The following is an 18,334-nucleotide window of genomic DNA, read 5'->3' as shown; positions in this document are numbered from 1 at the left end:
TGCTGCTTCTGCTGCTTCTGCTTCTGCTTGTGTCTGGCCCCTGTTGGAGCGTCCAGGCACAGGACTTCTGCTGCTGCTGACTAAATGGCCTCCTTAATTGGATCATTTGAGTAGCCAGCACACCTGTGCAGGTAGGGCATGACATGATAGGCAGCTGCCTTGATAGCGGGTGGGTGCTGAATGTTCCTAATTGACAAAATAAGATTAATGCTTATGAAGAAATATAAAATCTCATCCCTTCCCCAATATCGCGCCACACCCCTACCCCTTAATTCCCTGGTTGAACGTGATGGACATATGTCTTTTTTCGACCGTACTAACTATGTAACTATGTAACATAACATGGGGGGGGGGGGGTCTCCTGGCTGTTCACACAGGTGTGTCATTGCTGTACATTGACCATGCATTGCTTCTGTGGTATTGCAAAGGCAAAGACAAATGCTTCCAGCCATCCATTGCACTAATGGATTGGTCATCAGCTGGCTGTCTATGTCCCGCATCAATATAGACCAAAGTACAGAGGGTTAGGCTATGCTATTGTGCACCTACCTGATGCATCAGAAGGTGCGAGGCCCTTGCTAAATTCTGTGCACAGACTTTGAGATCTATACTTTAGACTGTATCTAAACCTGCTCCAACATGGACTGACATTCTGGCCTACTTTCAGCCGATGCGACTTGTCTGTCGCTGAACAGTCGCTTTTTATGTATTCAGCACCTATGTATAATGTTGTAAAAATGCTCTAGAAGCTAAAGTCGCAGAAATGTCACACATATTTGGCCTGCAACTTTCTGTGCGACAAATTCAGACAGGAAAAATCAGTATAAATCCTTAGAAAATTATCCCCCAGTGTCTCCATCTGCTGGCGGTATTGAATAAGCATTGCTGCACTGATGGGGTATGCATTAGACAAAAAAAAAGAAGAAAAAGAAGAATAATACGCCCAGAAAAGAGGCGAAAAGGAGAAAAACGTAAAAAAACGTGAAAAAAAAGTAAGAGGAAGAGAAGGGAAAAAAAGGTGGAAATGGGTTTAAAAGTGATTTCGGCGGAGAAATATATATATATATATATATATATATATATATATATATATATACGCGCACACACACACATATATATAAACGTATTCTCCGTTGAGATATTGCAGCCGCTGCTGTGTCCAGGCCCAGGAGCCTTAGCACTGTGCTGTGATGTCACTCAATACCACTGACATCACTAGGTGTAAACAACATCTCTCCTTTGCTGTGTATGTGACTATGGAGCTGTTTGGTGATGTCGTCTATTATGGCCTTCATAGAAGCAACAGGAGATTGTTGCATCCATCTAGAACCCTCAGAACTACAGTGCTATGATGTCACTCACTTCCACAGGCCTTGCAGAGTGTAAACAACAACAACCCAGCTTTGTTGTGTATGTAACCATAGGGATTTGTGATGTCACCTAGAACCTTCACAGCAGCGACAGCTTTATGAGGAGCATCAGCACTGCTCTGCCTGAGCAGAACCATCACCGCCATAGGTTGTCAAATAACCCGGATTTAACCCACACAGGTAAGTCCAATGGGGTGCAGGCATGTCCTCTATGCTTACAGCTTCCCGTGGGTGTTGGTTTGATACCGTTTGGGGACAGCCAAGGAGGCATCTGCAGGCAACAAAGGTAGGTGTGTGCTTGTGTGTGTGTTTCCTATGCAGATCCTAAGCCCAGTGTCACATGCAAGTAGGAGGAGTAAGAAGGGTTCCTGGCAAATCCGGGTTATGGATTGCATTTAAAAAGGCCCCGTGGGAGTGCAATGGGCCCCTGTCTTGCTGCTTAGCAATAATGGTATGGGTTTAGGTTCTGCTGTGTGTACTGGTGGTTGACTGCCCCCCAGCCCAGAGTGTGCATGGAAAATTGTCTGGCAGCCTCCCTGACAGCAAGCAGTGATAGTGCCCATGAAGGGGACCTTGTTGGGCCCGCCCCTTTCACGGTTATCGCTTCTCGGCCTTTTGGCTAAGATCAAGTGTAGTATCTGTTCTTATCAGTTTAATATCTGATACGTCCCCTATCTGGGGACCATATATTAAATGGATTTTTGAGAACGGGGGCCGATTTCGAAGCTTGCTTCCGTCGCCCTATGCATTGACCCGATATGGCAGTATCTTCGGGTACAGTGCACCACCCCCTTACAGGGTTAAAAAGAAAGATTCCTACTTTCATTGCTACCTGCTTGCTGGCTAGCCAGCTAGCCAGCCCTGTGGGCCTTGCTGCTGCTGCAGCCAAAAAACAAAAGGTGGTGCTGCTGCTGCTTCTGCTGCTTCTGCTTCTGCTTGTGTCTGGCCCCTGTTGGAGCGTCCAGGCACAGGACTTCTGCTGCTGCTGACTAAATGGCCTCCTTAATTGGATCATTTGAGTAGCCAGCACACCTGTGCAGGTAGGGCATGACATGATAGGCAGCTGCCTTGATAGCGGGTGGGTGCTGAATGTTCCTAATTGACAAAATAAGATTAATGCTTATGAAGAAATATAAAATCTCATCCCTTCCCCAATATCGCGCCACACCCCTACCCCTTAATTCCCTGGTTGAACGTGATGGACATATGTCTTTTTTCGACCGTACTAACTATGTAACTATGTAACATAACATGGGGGGGGGGGGTCTCCTGGCTGTTCACACAGGTGTGTCATTGCTGTACATTGACCATGCATTGCTTCTGTGGTATTGCAAAGGCAAAGACAAATGCTTCCAGCCATCCATTGCACTAATGGATTGGTCATCAGCTGGCTGTCTATGTCCCGCATCAATATAGACCAAAGTACAGAGGGTTAGGCTATGCTATTGTGCACCTACCTGATGCATCAGAAGGTGCGAGGCCCTTGCTAAATTCTGTGCACAGACTTTGAGATCTATACTTTAGACTGTATCTAAACCTGCTCCAACATGGACTGACATTCTGGCCTACTTTCAGCCGATGCGACTTGTCTGTCGCTGAACAGTCGCTTTTTATGTATTCAGCACCTATGTATAATGTTGTAAAAATGCTCTAGAAGCTAAAGTCGCAGAAATGTCACACATATTTGGCCTGCAACTTTCTGTGCGACAAATTCAGACAGGAAAAATCAGTATAAATCCTTAGAAAATTATCCCCCAGTGTCTCCATCTGCTGGCGGTATTGAATAAGCATTGCTGCACTGATGGGGTATGCATTAGACAAAAAAAAAGAAGAAAAAGAAGAATAATACGCCCAGAAAAGAGGCGAAAAGGAGAAAAACGTAAAAAAACGTGAAAAAAAAGTAAGAGGAAGAGAAGGGAAAAAAAGGTGGAAATGGGTTTAAAAGTGATTTCGGCGGAGAAATATATATATATATATATATATATATATATATATATATATATACGCGCACACACACACATATATATAAACGTATTCTCCGTTGAGATATTGCAGCCGCTGCTGTGTCCAGGCCCAGGAGCCTTAGCACTGTGCTGTGATGTCACTCAATACCACTGACATCACTAGGTGTAAACAACATCTCTCCTTTGCTGTGTATGTGACTATGGAGCTGTTTGGTGATGTCGTCTATTATGGCCTTCATAGAAGCAACAGGAGATTGTTGCATCCATCTAGAACCCTCAGAACTACAGTGCTATGATGTCACTCACTTCCACAGGCCTTGCAGAGTGTAAACAACAACAACCCAGCTTTGTTGTGTATGTAACCATAGGGATTTGTGATGTCACCTAGAACCTTCACAGCAGCGACAGCTTTATGAGGAGCATCAGCACTGCTCTGCCTGAGCAGAACCATCACCGCCATAGGTTGTCAAATAACCCGGATTTAACCCACACAGGTAAGTCCAATGGGGTGCAGGCATGTCCTCTATGCTTACAGCTTCCCGTGGGTGTTGGTTTGATACCGTTTGGGGACAGCCAAGGAGGCATCTGCAGGCAACAAAGGTAGGTGTGTGCTTGTGTGTGTGTTTCCTATGCAGATCCTAAGCCCAGTGTCACATGCAAGTAGGAGGAGTAAGAAGGGTTCCTGGCAAATCCGGGTTATGGATTGCATTTAAAAAGGCCCCGTGGGAGTGCAATGGGCCCCTGTCTTGCTGCTTAGCAATAATGGTATGGGTTTAGGTTCTGCTGTGTGTACTGGTGGTTGACTGCCCCCCAGCCCAGAGTGTGCATGGAAAATTGTCTGGCAGCCTCCCTGACAGCAAGCAGTGATAGTGCCCATGAAGGGGACCTTGTTGGGCCCGCCCCTTTCACGGTTATCGCTTCTCGGCCTTTTGGCTAAGATCAAGTGTAGTATCTGTTCTTATCAGTTTAATATCTGATACGTCCCCTATCTGGGGACCATATATTAAATGGATTTTTGAGAACGGGGGCCGATTTCGAAGCTTGCTTCCGTCGCCCTATGCATTGACCCGATATGGCAGTATCTTCGGGTACAGTGCACCACCCCCTTACAGGGTTAAAAAGAAAGATTCCTACTTTCATTGCTACCTGCTTGCTGGCTAGCCAGCTAGCCAGCCCTGTGGGCCTTGCTGCTGCTGCAGCCAAAAAACAAAAGGTGGTGCTGCTGCTGCTTCTGCTGCTTCTGCTTCTGCTTGTGTCTGGCCCCTGTTGGAGCGTCCAGGCACAGGACTTCTGCTGCTGCTGACTAAATGGCCTCCTTAATTGGATCATTTGAGTAGCCAGCACACCTGTGCAGGTAGGGCATGACATGATAGGCAGCTGCCTTGATAGCGGGTGGGTGCTGAATGTTCCTAATTGACAAAATAAGATTAATGCTTATGAAGAAATATAAAATCTCATCCCTTCCCCAATATCGCGCCACACCCCTACCCCTTAATTCCCTGGTTGAACGTGATGGACATATGTCTTTTTTCGACCGTACTAACTATGTAACTATGTAACATAACATGGGGGGGGGGGGTCTCCTGGCTGTTCACACAGGTGTGTCATTGCTGTACATTGACCATGCATTGCTTCTGTGGTATTGCAAAGGCAAAGACAAATGCTTCCAGCCATCCATTGCACTAATGGATTGGTCATCAGCTGGCTGTCTATGTCCCGCATCAATATAGACCAAAGTACAGAGGGTTAGGCTATGCTATTGTGCACCTACCTGATGCATCAGAAGGTGCGAGGCCCTTGCTAAATTCTGTGCACAGACTTTGAGATCTATACTTTAGACTGTATCTAAACCTGCTCCAACATGGACTGACATTCTGGCCTACTTTCAGCCGATGCGACTTGTCTGTCGCTGAACAGTCGCTTTTTATGTATTCAGCACCTATGTATAATGTTGTAAAAATGCTCTAGAAGCTAAAGTCGCAGAAATGTCACACATATTTGGCCTGCAACTTTCTGTGCGACAAATTCAGACAGGAAAAATCAGTATAAATCCTTAGAAAATTATCCCCCAGTGTCTCCATCTGCTGGCGGTATTGAATAAGCATTGCTGCACTGATGGGGTATGCATTAGACAAAAAAAAAGAAGAAAAAGAAGAATAATACGCCCAGAAAAGAGGCGAAAAGGAGAAAAACGTAAAAAAACGTGAAAAAAAAGTAAGAGGAAGAGAAGGGAAAAAAAGGTGGAAATGGGTTTAAAAGTGATTTCGGCGGAGAAATATATATATATATATATATATATATATATATATATATATATATATACGCGCACACACACACATATATATAAACGTATTCTCCGTTGAGATATTGCAGCCGCTGCTGTGTCCAGGCCCAGGAGCCTTAGCACTGTGCTGTGATGTCACTCAATACCACTGACATCACTAGGTGTAAACAACATCTCTCCTTTGCTGTGTATGTGACTATGGAGCTGTTTGGTGATGTCGTCTATTATGGCCTTCATAGAAGCAACAGGAGATTGTTGCATCCATCTAGAACCCTCAGAACTACAGTGCTATGATGTCACTCACTTCCACAGGCCTTGCAGAGTGTAAACAACAACAACCCAGCTTTGTTGTGTATGTAACCATAGGGATTTGTGATGTCACCTAGAACCTTCACAGCAGCGACAGCTTTATGAGGAGCATCAGCACTGCTCTGCCTGAGCAGAACCATCACCGCCATAGGTTGTCAAATAACCCGGATTTAACCCACACAGGTAAGTCCAATGGGGTGCAGGCATGTCCTCTATGCTTACAGCTTCCCGTGGGTGTTGGTTTGATACCGTTTGGGGACAGCCAAGGAGGCATCTGCAGGCAACAAAGGTAGGTGTGTGCTTGTGTGTGTGTTTCCTATGCAGATCCTAAGCCCAGTGTCACATGCAAGTAGGAGGAGTAAGAAGGGTTCCTGGCAAATCCGGGTTATGGATTGCATTTAAAAAGGCCCCGTGGGAGTGCAATGGGCCCCTGTCTTGCTGCTTAGCAATAATGGTATGGGTTTAGGTTCTGCTGTGTGTACTGGTGGTTGACTGCCCCCCAGCCCAGAGTGTGCATGGAAAATTGTCTGGCAGCCTCCCTGACAGCAAGCAGTGATAGTGCCCATGAAGGGGACCTTGTTGGGCCCGCCCCTTTCACGGTTATCGCTTCTCGGCCTTTTGGCTAAGATCAAGTGTAGTATCTGTTCTTATCAGTTTAATATCTGATACGTCCCCTATCTGGGGACCATATATTAAATGGATTTTTGAGAACGGGGGCCGATTTCGAAGCTTGCTTCCGTCGCCCTATGCATTGACCCGATATGGCAGTATCTTCGGGTACAGTGCACCACCCCCTTACAGGGTTAAAAAGAAAGATTCCTACTTTCATTGCTACCTGCTTGCTGGCTAGCCAGCTAGCCAGCCCTGTGGGCCTTGCTGCTGCTGCAGCCAAAAAACAAAAGGTGGTGCTGCTGCTGCTTCTGCTGCTTCTGCTTCTGCTTGTGTCTGGCCCCTGTTGGAGCGTCCAGGCACAGGACTTCTGCTGCTGCTGACTAAATGGCCTCCTTAATTGGATCATTTGAGTAGCCAGCACACCTGTGCAGGTAGGGCATGACATGATAGGCAGCTGCCTTGATAGCGGGTGGGTGCTGAATGTTCCTAATTGACAAAATAAGATTAATGCTTATGAAGAAATATAAAATCTCATCCCTTCCCCAATATCGCGCCACACCCCTACCCCTTAATTCCCTGGTTGAACGTGATGGACATATGTCTTTTTTCGACCGTACTAACTATGTAACTATGTAACATAACATGGGGGGGGGGGGTCTCCTGGCTGTTCACACAGGTGTGTCATTGCTGTACATTGACCATGCATTGCTTCTGTGGTATTGCAAAGGCAAAGACAAATGCTTCCAGCCATCCATTGCACTAATGGATTGGTCATCAGCTGGCTGTCTATGTCCCGCATCAATATAGACCAAAGTACAGAGGGTTAGGCTATGCTATTGTGCACCTACCTGATGCATCAGAAGGTGCGAGGCCCTTGCTAAATTCTGTGCACAGACTTTGAGATCTATACTTTAGACTGTATCTAAACCTGCTCCAACATGGACTGACATTCTGGCCTACTTTCAGCCGATGCGACTTGTCTGTCGCTGAACAGTCGCTTTTTATGTATTCAGCACCTATGTATAATGTTGTAAAAATGCTCTAGAAGCTAAAGTCGCAGAAATGTCACACATATTTGGCCTGCAACTTTCTGTGCGACAAATTCAGACAGGAAAAATCAGTATAAATCCTTAGAAAATTATCCCCCAGTGTCTCCATCTGCTGGCGGTATTGAATAAGCATTGCTGCACTGATGGGGTATGCATTAGACAAAAAAAAAGAAGAAAAAGAAGAATAATACGCCCAGAAAAGAGGCGAAAAGGAGAAAAACGTAAAAAAACGTGAAAAAAAAGTAAGAGGAAGAGAAGGGAAAAAAAGGTGGAAATGGGTTTAAAAGTGATTTCGGCGGAGAATATATATATATATATATATATATATATATATATATATATATATATATATACGCGCACACACACACATATATATAAACGTATTCTCCGTTGAGATATTGCAGCCGCTGCTGTGTCCAGGCCCAGGAGCCTTAGCACTGTGCTGTGATGTCACTCAATACCACTGACATCACTAGGTGTAAACAACATCTCTCCTTTGCTGTGTATGTGACTATGGAGCTGTTTGGTGATGTCGTCTATTATGGCCTTCATAGAAGCAACAGGAGATTGCATCCATCTAGAACCCTCAGAACTACAGTGCTATGATGTCACTCACTTCCACAGGCCTTGCAGAGTGTAAACAACAACAACCCAGCTTTGTTGTGTATGTAACCATAGGGATTTGTGATGTCACCTAGAACCTTCACAGCAGCGACAGCTTTATGAGGAGCATCAGCACTGCTCTGCCTGAGCAGAACCATCACCGCCATAGGTTGTCAAATAACCCGGATTTAACCCACACAGGTAAGTCCAATGGGGTGCAGGCATGTCCTCTATGCTTACAGCTTCCCGTGGGTGTTGGTTTGATACCGTTTGGGGACAGCCAAGGAGGCATCTGCAGGCAACAAAGGTAGGTGTGTGCTTGTGTGTGTGTTTCCTATGCAGATCCTAAGCCCAGTGTCACATGCAAGTAGGAGGAGTAAGAAGGGTTCCTGGCAAATCCGGGTTATGGATTGCATTTAAAAAGGCCCCGTGGGAGTGCAATGGGCCCCTGTCTTGCTGCTTAGCAATAATGGTATGGGTTTAGGTTCTGCTGTGTGTACTGGTGGTTGACTGCCCCCCAGCCCAGAGTGTGCATGGAAAATTGTCTGGCAGCCTCCCTGACAGCAAGCAGTGATAGTGCCCATGAAGGGGACCTTGTTGGGCCCGCCCCTTTCACGGTTATCGCTTCTCGGCCTTTTGGCTAAGATCAAGTGTAGTATCTGTTCTTATCAGTTTAATATCTGATACGTCCCCTATCTGGGGACCATATATTAAATGGATTTTTGAGAACGGGGGCCGATTTCGAAGCTTGCTTCCGTCGCCCTATGCATTGACCCGATATGGCAGTATCTTCGGGTACAGTGCACCACCCCCTTACAGGGTTAAAAAGAAAGATTCCTACTTTCATTGCTACCTGCTTGCTGGCTAGCCAGCTAGCCAGCCCTGTGGGCCTTGCTGCTGCTGCAGCCAAAAAACAAAAGGTGGTGCTGCTGCTGCTTCTGCTGCTTCTGCTTCTGCTTGTGTCTGGCCCCTGTTGGAGCGTCCAGGCACAGGACTTCTGCTGCTGCTGACTAAATGGCCTCCTTAATTGGATCATTTGAGTAGCCAGCACACCTGTGCAGGTAGGGCATGACATGATAGGCAGCTGCCTTGATAGCGGGTGGGTGCTGAATGTTCCTAATTGACAAAATAAGATTAATGCTTATGAAGAAATATAAAATCTCATCCCTTCCCCAATATCGCGCCACACCCCTACCCCTTAATTCCCTGGTTGAACGTGATGGACATATGTCTTTTTTCGACCGTACTAACTATGTAACTATGTAACATAACATGGGGGGGGGGGGGTCTCCTGGCTGTTCACACAGGTGTGTCATTGCTGTACATTGACCATGCATTGCTTCTGTGGTATTGCAAAGGCAAAGACAAATGCTTCCAGCCATCCATTGCACTAATGGATTGGTCATCAGCTGGCTGTCTATGTCCCGCATCAATATAGACCAAAGTACAGAGGGTTAGGCTATGCTATTGTGCACCTACCTGATGCATCAGAAGGTGCGAGGCCCTTGCTAAATTCTGTGCACAGACTTTGAGATCTATACTTTAGACTGTATCTAAACCTGCTCCAACATGGACTGACATTCTGGCCTACTTTCAGCCGATGCGACTTGTCTGTCGCTGAACAGTCGCTTTTTATGTATTCAGCACCTATGTATAATGTTGTAAAAATGCTCTAGAAGCTAAAGTCGCAGAAATGTCACACATATTTGGCCTGCAACTTTCTGTGCGACAAATTCAGACAGGAAAAATCAGTATAAATCCTTAGAAAATTATCCCCCAGTGTCTCCATCTGCTGGCGGTATTGAATAAGCATTGCTGCACTGATGGGGTATGCATTAGACAAAAAAAAAGAAGAAAAAGAAGAATAATACGCCCAGAAAAGAGGCGAAAAGGAGAAAAACGTAAAAAAACGTGAAAAAAAAGTAAGAGGAAGAGAAGGGAAAAAAAGGTGGAAATGGGTTTAAAAGTGATTTCGGCGGAGAAATATATATATATATATATATATATATATATATATATATATATATATATACGCGCACACACACACATATATATAAACGTATTCTCCGTTGAGATATTGCAGCCGCTGCTGTGTCCAGGCCCAGGAGCCTTAGCACTGTGCTGTGATGTCACTCAATACCACTGACATCACTAGGTGTAAACAACATCTCTCCTTTGCTGTGTATGTGACTATGGAGCTGTTTGGTGATGTCGTCTATTATGGCCTTCATAGAAGCAACAGGAGATTGTTGCATCCATCTAGAACCCTCAGAACTACAGTGCTATGATGTCACTCACTTCCACAGGCCTTGCAGAGTGTAAACAACAACAACCCAGCTTTGTTGTGTATGTAACCATAGGGATTTGTGATGTCACCTAGAACCTTCACAGCAGCGACAGCTTTATGAGGAGCATCAGCACTGCTCTGCCTGAGCAGAACCATCACCGCCATAGGTTGTCAAATAACCCGGATTTAACCCACACAGGTAAGTCCAATGGGGTGCAGGCATGTCCTCTATGCTTACAGCTTCCCGTGGGTGTTGGTTTGATACCGTTTGGGGACAGCCAAGGAGGCATCTGCAGGCAACAAAGGTAGGTGTGTGCTTGTGTGTGTGTTTCCTATGCAGATCCTAAGCCCAGTGTCACATGCAAGTAGGAGGAGTAAGAAGGGTTCCTGGCAAATCCGGGTTATGGATTGCATTTAAAAAGGCCCCGTGGGAGTGCAATGGGCCCCTGTCTTGCTGCTTAGCAATAATGGTATGGGTTTAGGTTCTGCTGTGTGTACTGGTGGTTGACTGCCCCCCAGCCCAGAGTGTGCATGGAAAATTGTCTGGCAGCCTCCCTGACAGCAAGCAGTGATAGTGCCCATGAAGGGGACCTTGTTGGGCCCGCCCCTTTCACGGTTATCGCTTCTCGGCCTTTTGGCTAAGATCAAGTGTAGTATCTGTTCTTATCAGTTTAATATCTGATACGTCCCCTATCTGGGGACCATATATTAAATGGATTTTTGAGAACGGGGGCCGATTTCGAAGCTTGCTTCCGTCGCCCTATGCATTGACCCGATATGGCAGTATCTTCGGGTACAGTGCACCACCCCCTTACAGGGTTAAAAAGAAAGATTCCTACTTTCATTGCTACCTGCTTGCTGGCTAGCCAGCTAGCCAGCCCTGTGGGCCTTGCTGCTGCTGCAGCCAAAAAACAAAAGGTGGTGCTGCTGCTGCTTCTGCTGCTTCTGCTTCTGCTTGTGTCTGGCCCCTGTTGGAGCGTCCAGGCACAGGACTTCTGCTGCTGCTGACTAAATGGCCTCCTTAATTGGATCATTTGAGTAGCCAGCACACCTGTGCAGGTAGGGCATGACATGATAGGCAGCTGCCTTGATAGCGGGTGGGTGCTGAATGTTCCTAATTGACAAAATAAGATTAATGCTTATGAAGAAATATAAAATCTCATCCCTTCCCCAATATCGCGCCACACCCCTACCCCTTAATTCCCTGGTTGAACGTGATGGACATATGTCTTTTTTCGACCGTACTAACTATGTAACTATGTAACATAACATGGGGGGGGGGGGGTCTCCTGGCTGTTCACACAGGTGTGTCATTGCTGTACATTGACCATGCATTGCTTCTGTGGTATTGCAAAGGCAAAGACAAATGCTTCCAGCCATCCATTGCACTAATGGATTGGTCATCAGCTGGCTGTCTATGTCCCGCATCAATATAGACCAAAGTACAGAGGGTTAGGCTATGCTATTGTGCACCTACCTGATGCATCAGAAGGTGCGAGGCCCTTGCTAAATTCTGTGCACAGACTTTGAGATCTATACTTTAGACTGTATCTAAACCTGCTCCAACATGGACTGACATTCTGGCCTACTTTCAGCCGATGCGACTTGTCTGTCGCTGAACAGTCGCTTTTTATGTATTCAGCACCTATGTATAATGTTGTAAAAATGCTCTAGAAGCTAAAGTCGCAGAAATGTCACACATATTTGGCCTGCAACTTTCTGTGCGACAAATTCAGACAGGAAAAATCAGTATAAATCCTTAGAAAATTATCCCCCAGTGTCTCCATCTGCTGGCGGTATTGAATAAGCATTGCTGCACTGATGGGGTATGCATTAGACAAAAAAAAAGAAGAAAAAGAAGAATAATACGCCCAGAAAAGAGGCGAAAAGGAGAAAAACGTAAAAAAACGTGAAAAAAAAGTAAGAGGAAGAGAAGGGAAAAAAAGGTGGAAATGGGTTTAAAAGTGATTTCGGCGGAGAAATATATATATATATATATATATAGATATATATATATATATATATATACGCGCACACACACACATATATATAAACGTATTCTCCGTTGAGATATTGCAGCCGCTGCTGTGTCCAGGCCCAGGAGCCTTAGCACTGTGCTGTGATGTCACTCAATACCACTGACATCACTAGGTGTAAACAACATCTCTCCTTTGCTGTGTATGTGACTATGGAGCTGTTTGGTGATGTCGTCTATTATGGCCTTCATAGAAGCAACAGGAGATTGTTGCATCCATCTAGAACCCTCAGAACTACAGTGCTATGATGTCACTCACTTCCACAGGCCTTGCAGAGTGTAAACAACAACAACCCAGCTTTGTTGTGTATGTAACCATAGGGATTTGTGATGTCACCTAGAACCTTCACAGCAGCGACAGCTTTATGAGGAGCATCAGCACTGCTCTGCCTGAGCAGAACCATCACCGCCATAGGTTGTCAAATAACCCGGATTTAACCCACACAGGTAAGTCCAATGGGGTGCAGGCATGTCCTCTATGCTTACAGCTTCCCGTGGGTGTTGGTTTGATACCGTTTGGGGACAGCCAAGGAGGCATCTGCAGGCAACAAAGGTAGGTGTGTGCTTGTGTGTGTGTTTCCTATGCAGATCCTAAGCCCAGTGTCACATGCAAGTAGGAGGAGTAAGAAGGGTTCCTGGCAAATCCGGGTTATGGATTGCATTTAAAAAGGCCCCGTGGGAGTGCAATGGGCCCCTGTCTTGCTGCTTAGCAATAATGGTATGGGTTTAGGTTCTGCTGTGTGTACTGGTGGTTGACTGCCCCCCAGCCCAGAGTGTGCATGGAAAATTGTCTGGCAGCCTCCCTGACAGCAAGCAGTGATAGTGCCCATGAAGGGGACCTTGTTGGGCCCGCCCCTTTCACGGTTATCGCTTCTCGGCCTTTTGGCTAAGATCAAGTGTAGTATCTGTTCTTATCAGTTTAATATCTGATACGTCCCCTATCTGGGGACCATATATTAAATGGATTTTTGAGAACGGGGGCCGATTTCGAAGCTTGCTTCCGTCGCCCTATGCATTGACCCGATATGGCAGTATCTTCGGGTACAGTGCACCACCCCCTTACAGGGTTAAAAAGAAAGATTCCTACTTTCATTGCTACCTGCTTGCTGGCTAGCCAGCTAGCCAGCCCTGTGGGCCTTGCTGCTGCTGCAGCCAAAAAACAAAAGGTGGTGCTGCTGCTGCTTCTGCTGCTTCTGCTTCTGCTTGTGTCTGGCCCCTGTTGGAGCGTCCAGGCACAGGACTTCTGCTGCTGCTGACTAAATGGCCTCCTTAATTGGATCATTTGAGTAGCCAGCACACCTGTGCAGGTAGGGCATGACATGATAGGCAGCTGCCTTGATAGCGGGTGGGTGCTGAATGTTCCTAATTGACAAAATAAGATTAATGCTTATGAAGAAATATAAAATCTCATCCCTTCCCCAATATCGCGCCACACCCCTACCCCTTAATTCCCTGGTTGAACGTGATGGACATATGTCTTTTTTCGACCGTACTAACTATGTAACTATGTAACATAACATGGGGGGGGGGGGTCTCCTGGCTGTTCACACAGGTGTGTCATTGCTGTACATTGACCATGCATTGCTTCTGTGGTATTGCAAAGGCAAAGACAAATGCTTCCAGCCATCCATTGCACTAATGGATTGGTCATCAGCTGGCTGTCTATGTCCCGCATCAATATAGACCAAAGTACAGAGGGTTAGGCTATGCTATTGTGCACCTACCTGATGCATCAGAAGGTGCGAGGCCCTTGCTAAATTCTGTGCACAGACTTTGAGATCTATACTTTAGACTGTATCTAAACCTGCTCCAACATGGACTGACATTCTGGCCTACTTTCAGCCGATGCGACTTGTCTGTCGCTGAACAGTCGCTTTTTATGTATTCAGCACCTATGTATAATGTTGTAAAAATGCTCTAGAAGCTAAAGTCGCAGAAATGTCACACATATTTGGCCTGCAACTTTCTGTGCGACAAATTCAGACAGGAAAAATCAGTATAAATCCTTAGAAAATTATCCCCCAGTGTCTCCATCTGCTGGCGGTATTGAATAAGCATTGCTGCACTGATGGGGTATGCATTAGACAAAAAAAAAGAAGAAAAAGAAGAATAATACGCCCAGAAAAGAGGCGAAAAGGAGAAAAACGTAAAAAAACGTGAAAAAAAAGTAAGAGGAAGAGAAGGGAAAAAAAGGTGGAAATGGGTTTAAAAGTGATTTCGGCGGAGAAATATATATATATATATATATATATATATATATATATATATATATATACGCGCACACACACACATATATATAAACGTATTCTCCGTTGAGATATTGCAGCCGCTGCTGTGTCCAGGCCCAGGAGCCTTAGCACTGTGCTGTGATGTCACTCAATACCACTGACATCACTAGGTGTAAACAACATCTCTCCTTTGCTGTGTATGTGACTATGGAGCTGTTTGGTGATGTCGTCTATTATGGCCTTCATAGAAGCAACAGGAGATTGTTGCATCCATCTAGAACCCTCAGAACTACAGTGCTATGATGTCACTCACTTCCACAGGCCTTGCAGAGTGTAAACAACAACAACCCAGCTTTGTTGTGTATGTAACCATAGGGATTTGTGATGTCACCTAGAACCTTCACAGCAGCGACAGCTTTATGAGGAGCATCAGCACTGCTCTGCCTGAGCAGAACCATCACCGCCATAGGTTGTCAAATAACCCGGATTTAACCCACACAGGTAAGTCCAATGGGGTGCAGGCATGTCCTCTATGCTTACAGCTTCCCGTGGGTGTTGGTTTGATACCGTTTGGGGACAGCCAAGGAGGCATCTGCAGGCAACAAAGGTAGGTGTGTGCTTGTGTGTGTGTTTCCTATGCAGATCCTAAGCCCAGTGTCACATGCAAGTAGGAGGAGTAAGAAGGGTTCCTGGCAAATCCGGGTTATGGATTGCATTTAAAAAGGCCCCGTGGGAGTGCAATGGGCCCCTGTCTTGCTGCTTAGCAATAATGGTATGGGTTTAGGTTCTGCTGTGTGTACTGGTGGTTGACTGCCCCCCAGCCCAGAGTGTGCATGGAAAATTGTCTGGCAGCCTCCCTGACAGCAAGCAGTGATAGTGCCCATGAAGGGGACCTTGTTGGGCCCGCCCCTTTCACGGTTATCGCTTCTCGGCCTTTTGGCTAAGATCAAGTGTAGTATCTGTTCTTATCAGTTTAATATCTGATACGTCCCCTATCTGGGGACCATATATTAAATGGATTTTTGAGAACGGGGGCCGATTTCGAAGCTTGCTTCCGTCGCCCTATGCATTGACCCGATATGGCAGTATCTTCGGGTACAGTGCACCACCCCCTTACAGGGTTAAAAAGAAAGATTCCTACTTTCATTGCTACCTGCTTGCTGGCTAGCCAGCTAGCCAGCCCTGTGGGCCTTGCTGCTGCTGCAGCCAAAAAACAAAAGGTGGTGCTGCTGCTGCTTCTGCTGCTTCTGCTTCTGCTTGTGTCTGGCCCCTGTTGGAGCGTCCAGGCACAGGACTTCTGCTGCTGCTGACTAAATGGCCTCCTTAATTGGATCATTTGAGTAGCCAGCACACCTGTGCAGGTAGGGCATGACATGATAGGCAGCTGCCTTGATAGCGGGTGGGTGCTGAATGTTCCTAATTGACAAAATAAGATTAATGCTTATGAAGAAATATAAAATCTCATCCCTTCCCCAATATCGCGCCACACCCCTACCCCTTAATTCCCTGGTTGAACGTGATGGACATATGTCTTTTTTCGACCGTACTAACTATGTAACTATGTAACATAACATGGGGGGGGGGGGTCTCCTGGCTGTTCACACAGGTGTGTCATTGCTGTACATTGACCATGCATTGCTTCTGTGGTATTGCAAAGGCAAAGACAAATGCTTCCAGCCATCCATTGCACTAATGGATTGGTCATCAGCTGGCTGTCTATGTCCCGCATCAATATAGACCAAAGTACAGAGGGTTAGGCTATGCTATTGTGCACCTACCTGATGCATCAGAAGGTGCGAGGCCCTTGCTAAATTCTGTGCACAGACTTTGAGATCTATACTTTAGACTGTATCTAAACCTGCTCCAACATGGACTGACATTCTGGCCTACTTTCAGCCGATGCGACTTGTCTGTCGCTGAACAGTCGCTTTTTATGTATTCAGCACCTATGTATAATGTTGTAAAAATGCTCTAGAAGCTAAAGTCGCAGAAATGTCACACATATTTGGCCTGCAACTTTCTGTGCGACAAATTCAGACAGGAAAAATCAGTATAAATCCTTAGAAAATTATCCCCCAGTGTCTCCATCTGCTGGCGGTATTGAATAAGCATTGCTGCACTGATGGGGTATGCATTAGACAAAAAAAAAGAAGAAAAAGAAGAATAATACGCCCAGAAAAGAGGCGAAAAGGAGAAAAACGTAAAAAAACGTGAAAAAAAAGTAAGAGGAAGAGAAGGGAAAAAAAGGTGGAAATGGGTTTAAAAGTGATTTCGGCGGAGAAATATATATATATATATATATATATATATATATATATATATATATATATACGCGCACACACACACATATATATAAACGTATTCTCCGTTGAGATATTGCAGCCGCTGCTGTGTCCAGGCCCAGGAGCCTTAGCACTGTGCTGTGATGTCACTCAATACCACTGACATCACTAGGTGTAAACAACATCTCTCCTTTGCTGTGTATGTGACTATGGAGCTGTTTGGTGATGTCGTCTATTATGGCCTTCATAGAAGCAACAGGAGATTGTTGCATCCATCTAGAACCCTCAGAACTACAGTGCTATGATGTCACTCACTTCCACAGGCCTTGCAGAGTGTAAACAACAACAACCCAGCTTTGTTGTGTATGTAACCATAGGGATTTGTGATGTCACCTAGAACCTTCACAGCAGCGACAGCTTTATGAGGAGCATCAGCACTGCTCTGCCTGAGCAGAACCATCACCGCCATAGGTTGTCAAATAACCCGGATTTAACCCACACAGGTAAGTCCAATGGGGTGCAGGCATGTCCTCTATGCTTACAGCTTCCCGTGGGTGTTGGTTTGATACCGTTTGGGGACAGCCAAGGAGGCATCTGCAGGCAACAAAGGTAGGTGTGTGCTTGTGTGTGTGTTTCCTATGCAGATCCTAAGCCCAGTGTCACATGCAAGTAGGAGGAGTAAGAAGGGTTCCTGGCAAATCCGGGTTATGGATTGCATTTAAAAAGGCCCCGTGGGAGTGCAATGGGCCCCTGTCTTGCTGCTTAGCAATAATGGTATGGGTTTAGGTTCTGCTGTGTGTACTGGTGGTTGACTGCCCCCCAGCCCAGAGTGTGCATGGAAAATTGTCTGGCAGCCTCCCTGACAGCAAGCAGTGATAGTGCCCATGAAGGGGACCTTGTTGGGCCCGCCCCTTTCACGGTTATCGCTTCTCGGCCTTTTGGCTAAGATCAAGTGTAGTATCTGTTCTTATCAGTTTAATATCTGATACGTCCCCTATCTGGGGACCATATATTAAATGGATTTTTGAGAACGGGGGCCGATTTCGAAGCTTGCTTCCGTCGCCCTATGCATTGACCCGATATGGCAGTATCTTCGGGTACAGTGCACCACCCCCTTACAGGGTTAAAAAGAAAGATTCCTACTTTCATTGCTACCTGCTTGCTGGCTAGCCAGCTAGCCAGCCCTGTGGGCCTTGCTGCTGCTGCAGCCAAAAAACAAAAGGTGGTGCTGCTGCTGCTTCTGCTGCTTCTGCTTCTGCTTGTGTCTGGCCCCTGTTGGAGCGTCCAGGCACAGGACTTCTGCTGCTGCTG

General features: G+C 46.0%; 8 non-coding genes across 8 annotated transcripts; all 8 read left to right on the top strand.

Moving 5' to 3' along the window:
* Window positions 1-1,969: 1,969 nt before the first annotated feature.
* On the top strand, window positions 1,970-2,160 carry LOC130323711 (U2 spliceosomal RNA). Its single transcript, XR_008868935.1, has one exon. It is a non-coding gene; the product is annotated as a U2 spliceosomal RNA (small nuclear RNA).
* A 2,087-nt stretch (window positions 2,161-4,247) lies between these two features.
* On the top strand, window positions 4,248-4,438 carry LOC130323709 (U2 spliceosomal RNA). The gene has a single exon (XR_008868933.1). It is a non-coding gene; the product is annotated as a U2 spliceosomal RNA (small nuclear RNA).
* Window positions 4,439-6,529: 2,091 nt separating this feature from the next.
* Window positions 6,530-6,720, top strand: LOC130323707 (U2 spliceosomal RNA). Its single transcript, XR_008868932.1, has one exon. It is a non-coding gene; the product is annotated as a U2 spliceosomal RNA (small nuclear RNA).
* A 2,091-nt stretch (window positions 6,721-8,811) lies between these two features.
* Window positions 8,812-9,002, top strand: LOC130323706 (U2 spliceosomal RNA). Its single transcript, XR_008868931.1, has one exon. It is a non-coding gene; the product is annotated as a U2 spliceosomal RNA (small nuclear RNA).
* Window positions 9,003-11,096: 2,094 nt separating this feature from the next.
* On the top strand, window positions 11,097-11,287 carry LOC130323705 (U2 spliceosomal RNA). Its single transcript, XR_008868930.1, has one exon. It is a non-coding gene; the product is annotated as a U2 spliceosomal RNA (small nuclear RNA).
* Window positions 11,288-13,379: 2,092 nt separating this feature from the next.
* Window positions 13,380-13,570, top strand: LOC130323704 (U2 spliceosomal RNA). The gene has a single exon (XR_008868929.1). It is a non-coding gene; the product is annotated as a U2 spliceosomal RNA (small nuclear RNA).
* A 2,091-nt stretch (window positions 13,571-15,661) lies between these two features.
* LOC130323703 (U2 spliceosomal RNA) lies at window positions 15,662-15,852 on the top strand. Its single transcript, XR_008868928.1, has one exon. It is a non-coding gene; the product is annotated as a U2 spliceosomal RNA (small nuclear RNA).
* Window positions 15,853-17,945: 2,093 nt separating this feature from the next.
* On the top strand, window positions 17,946-18,136 carry LOC130323702 (U2 spliceosomal RNA). Its single transcript, XR_008868927.1, has one exon. It is a non-coding gene; the product is annotated as a U2 spliceosomal RNA (small nuclear RNA).
* The last annotated feature ends 198 nt before the right edge of the window (window positions 18,137-18,334 follow it).

Source organism: Hyla sarda, unplaced genomic scaffold (assembly GCF_029499605.1).
Source record: "Hyla sarda isolate aHylSar1 unplaced genomic scaffold, aHylSar1.hap1 scaffold_2528, whole genome shotgun sequence".
NCBI classification, from domain to species: Eukaryota; Metazoa; Chordata; class Amphibia; order Anura; family Hylidae; genus Hyla; species Hyla sarda.
Note: the sequence above shows the minus strand (reverse complement) of the source record. Positions and strands in the feature narration are given on the sequence as shown.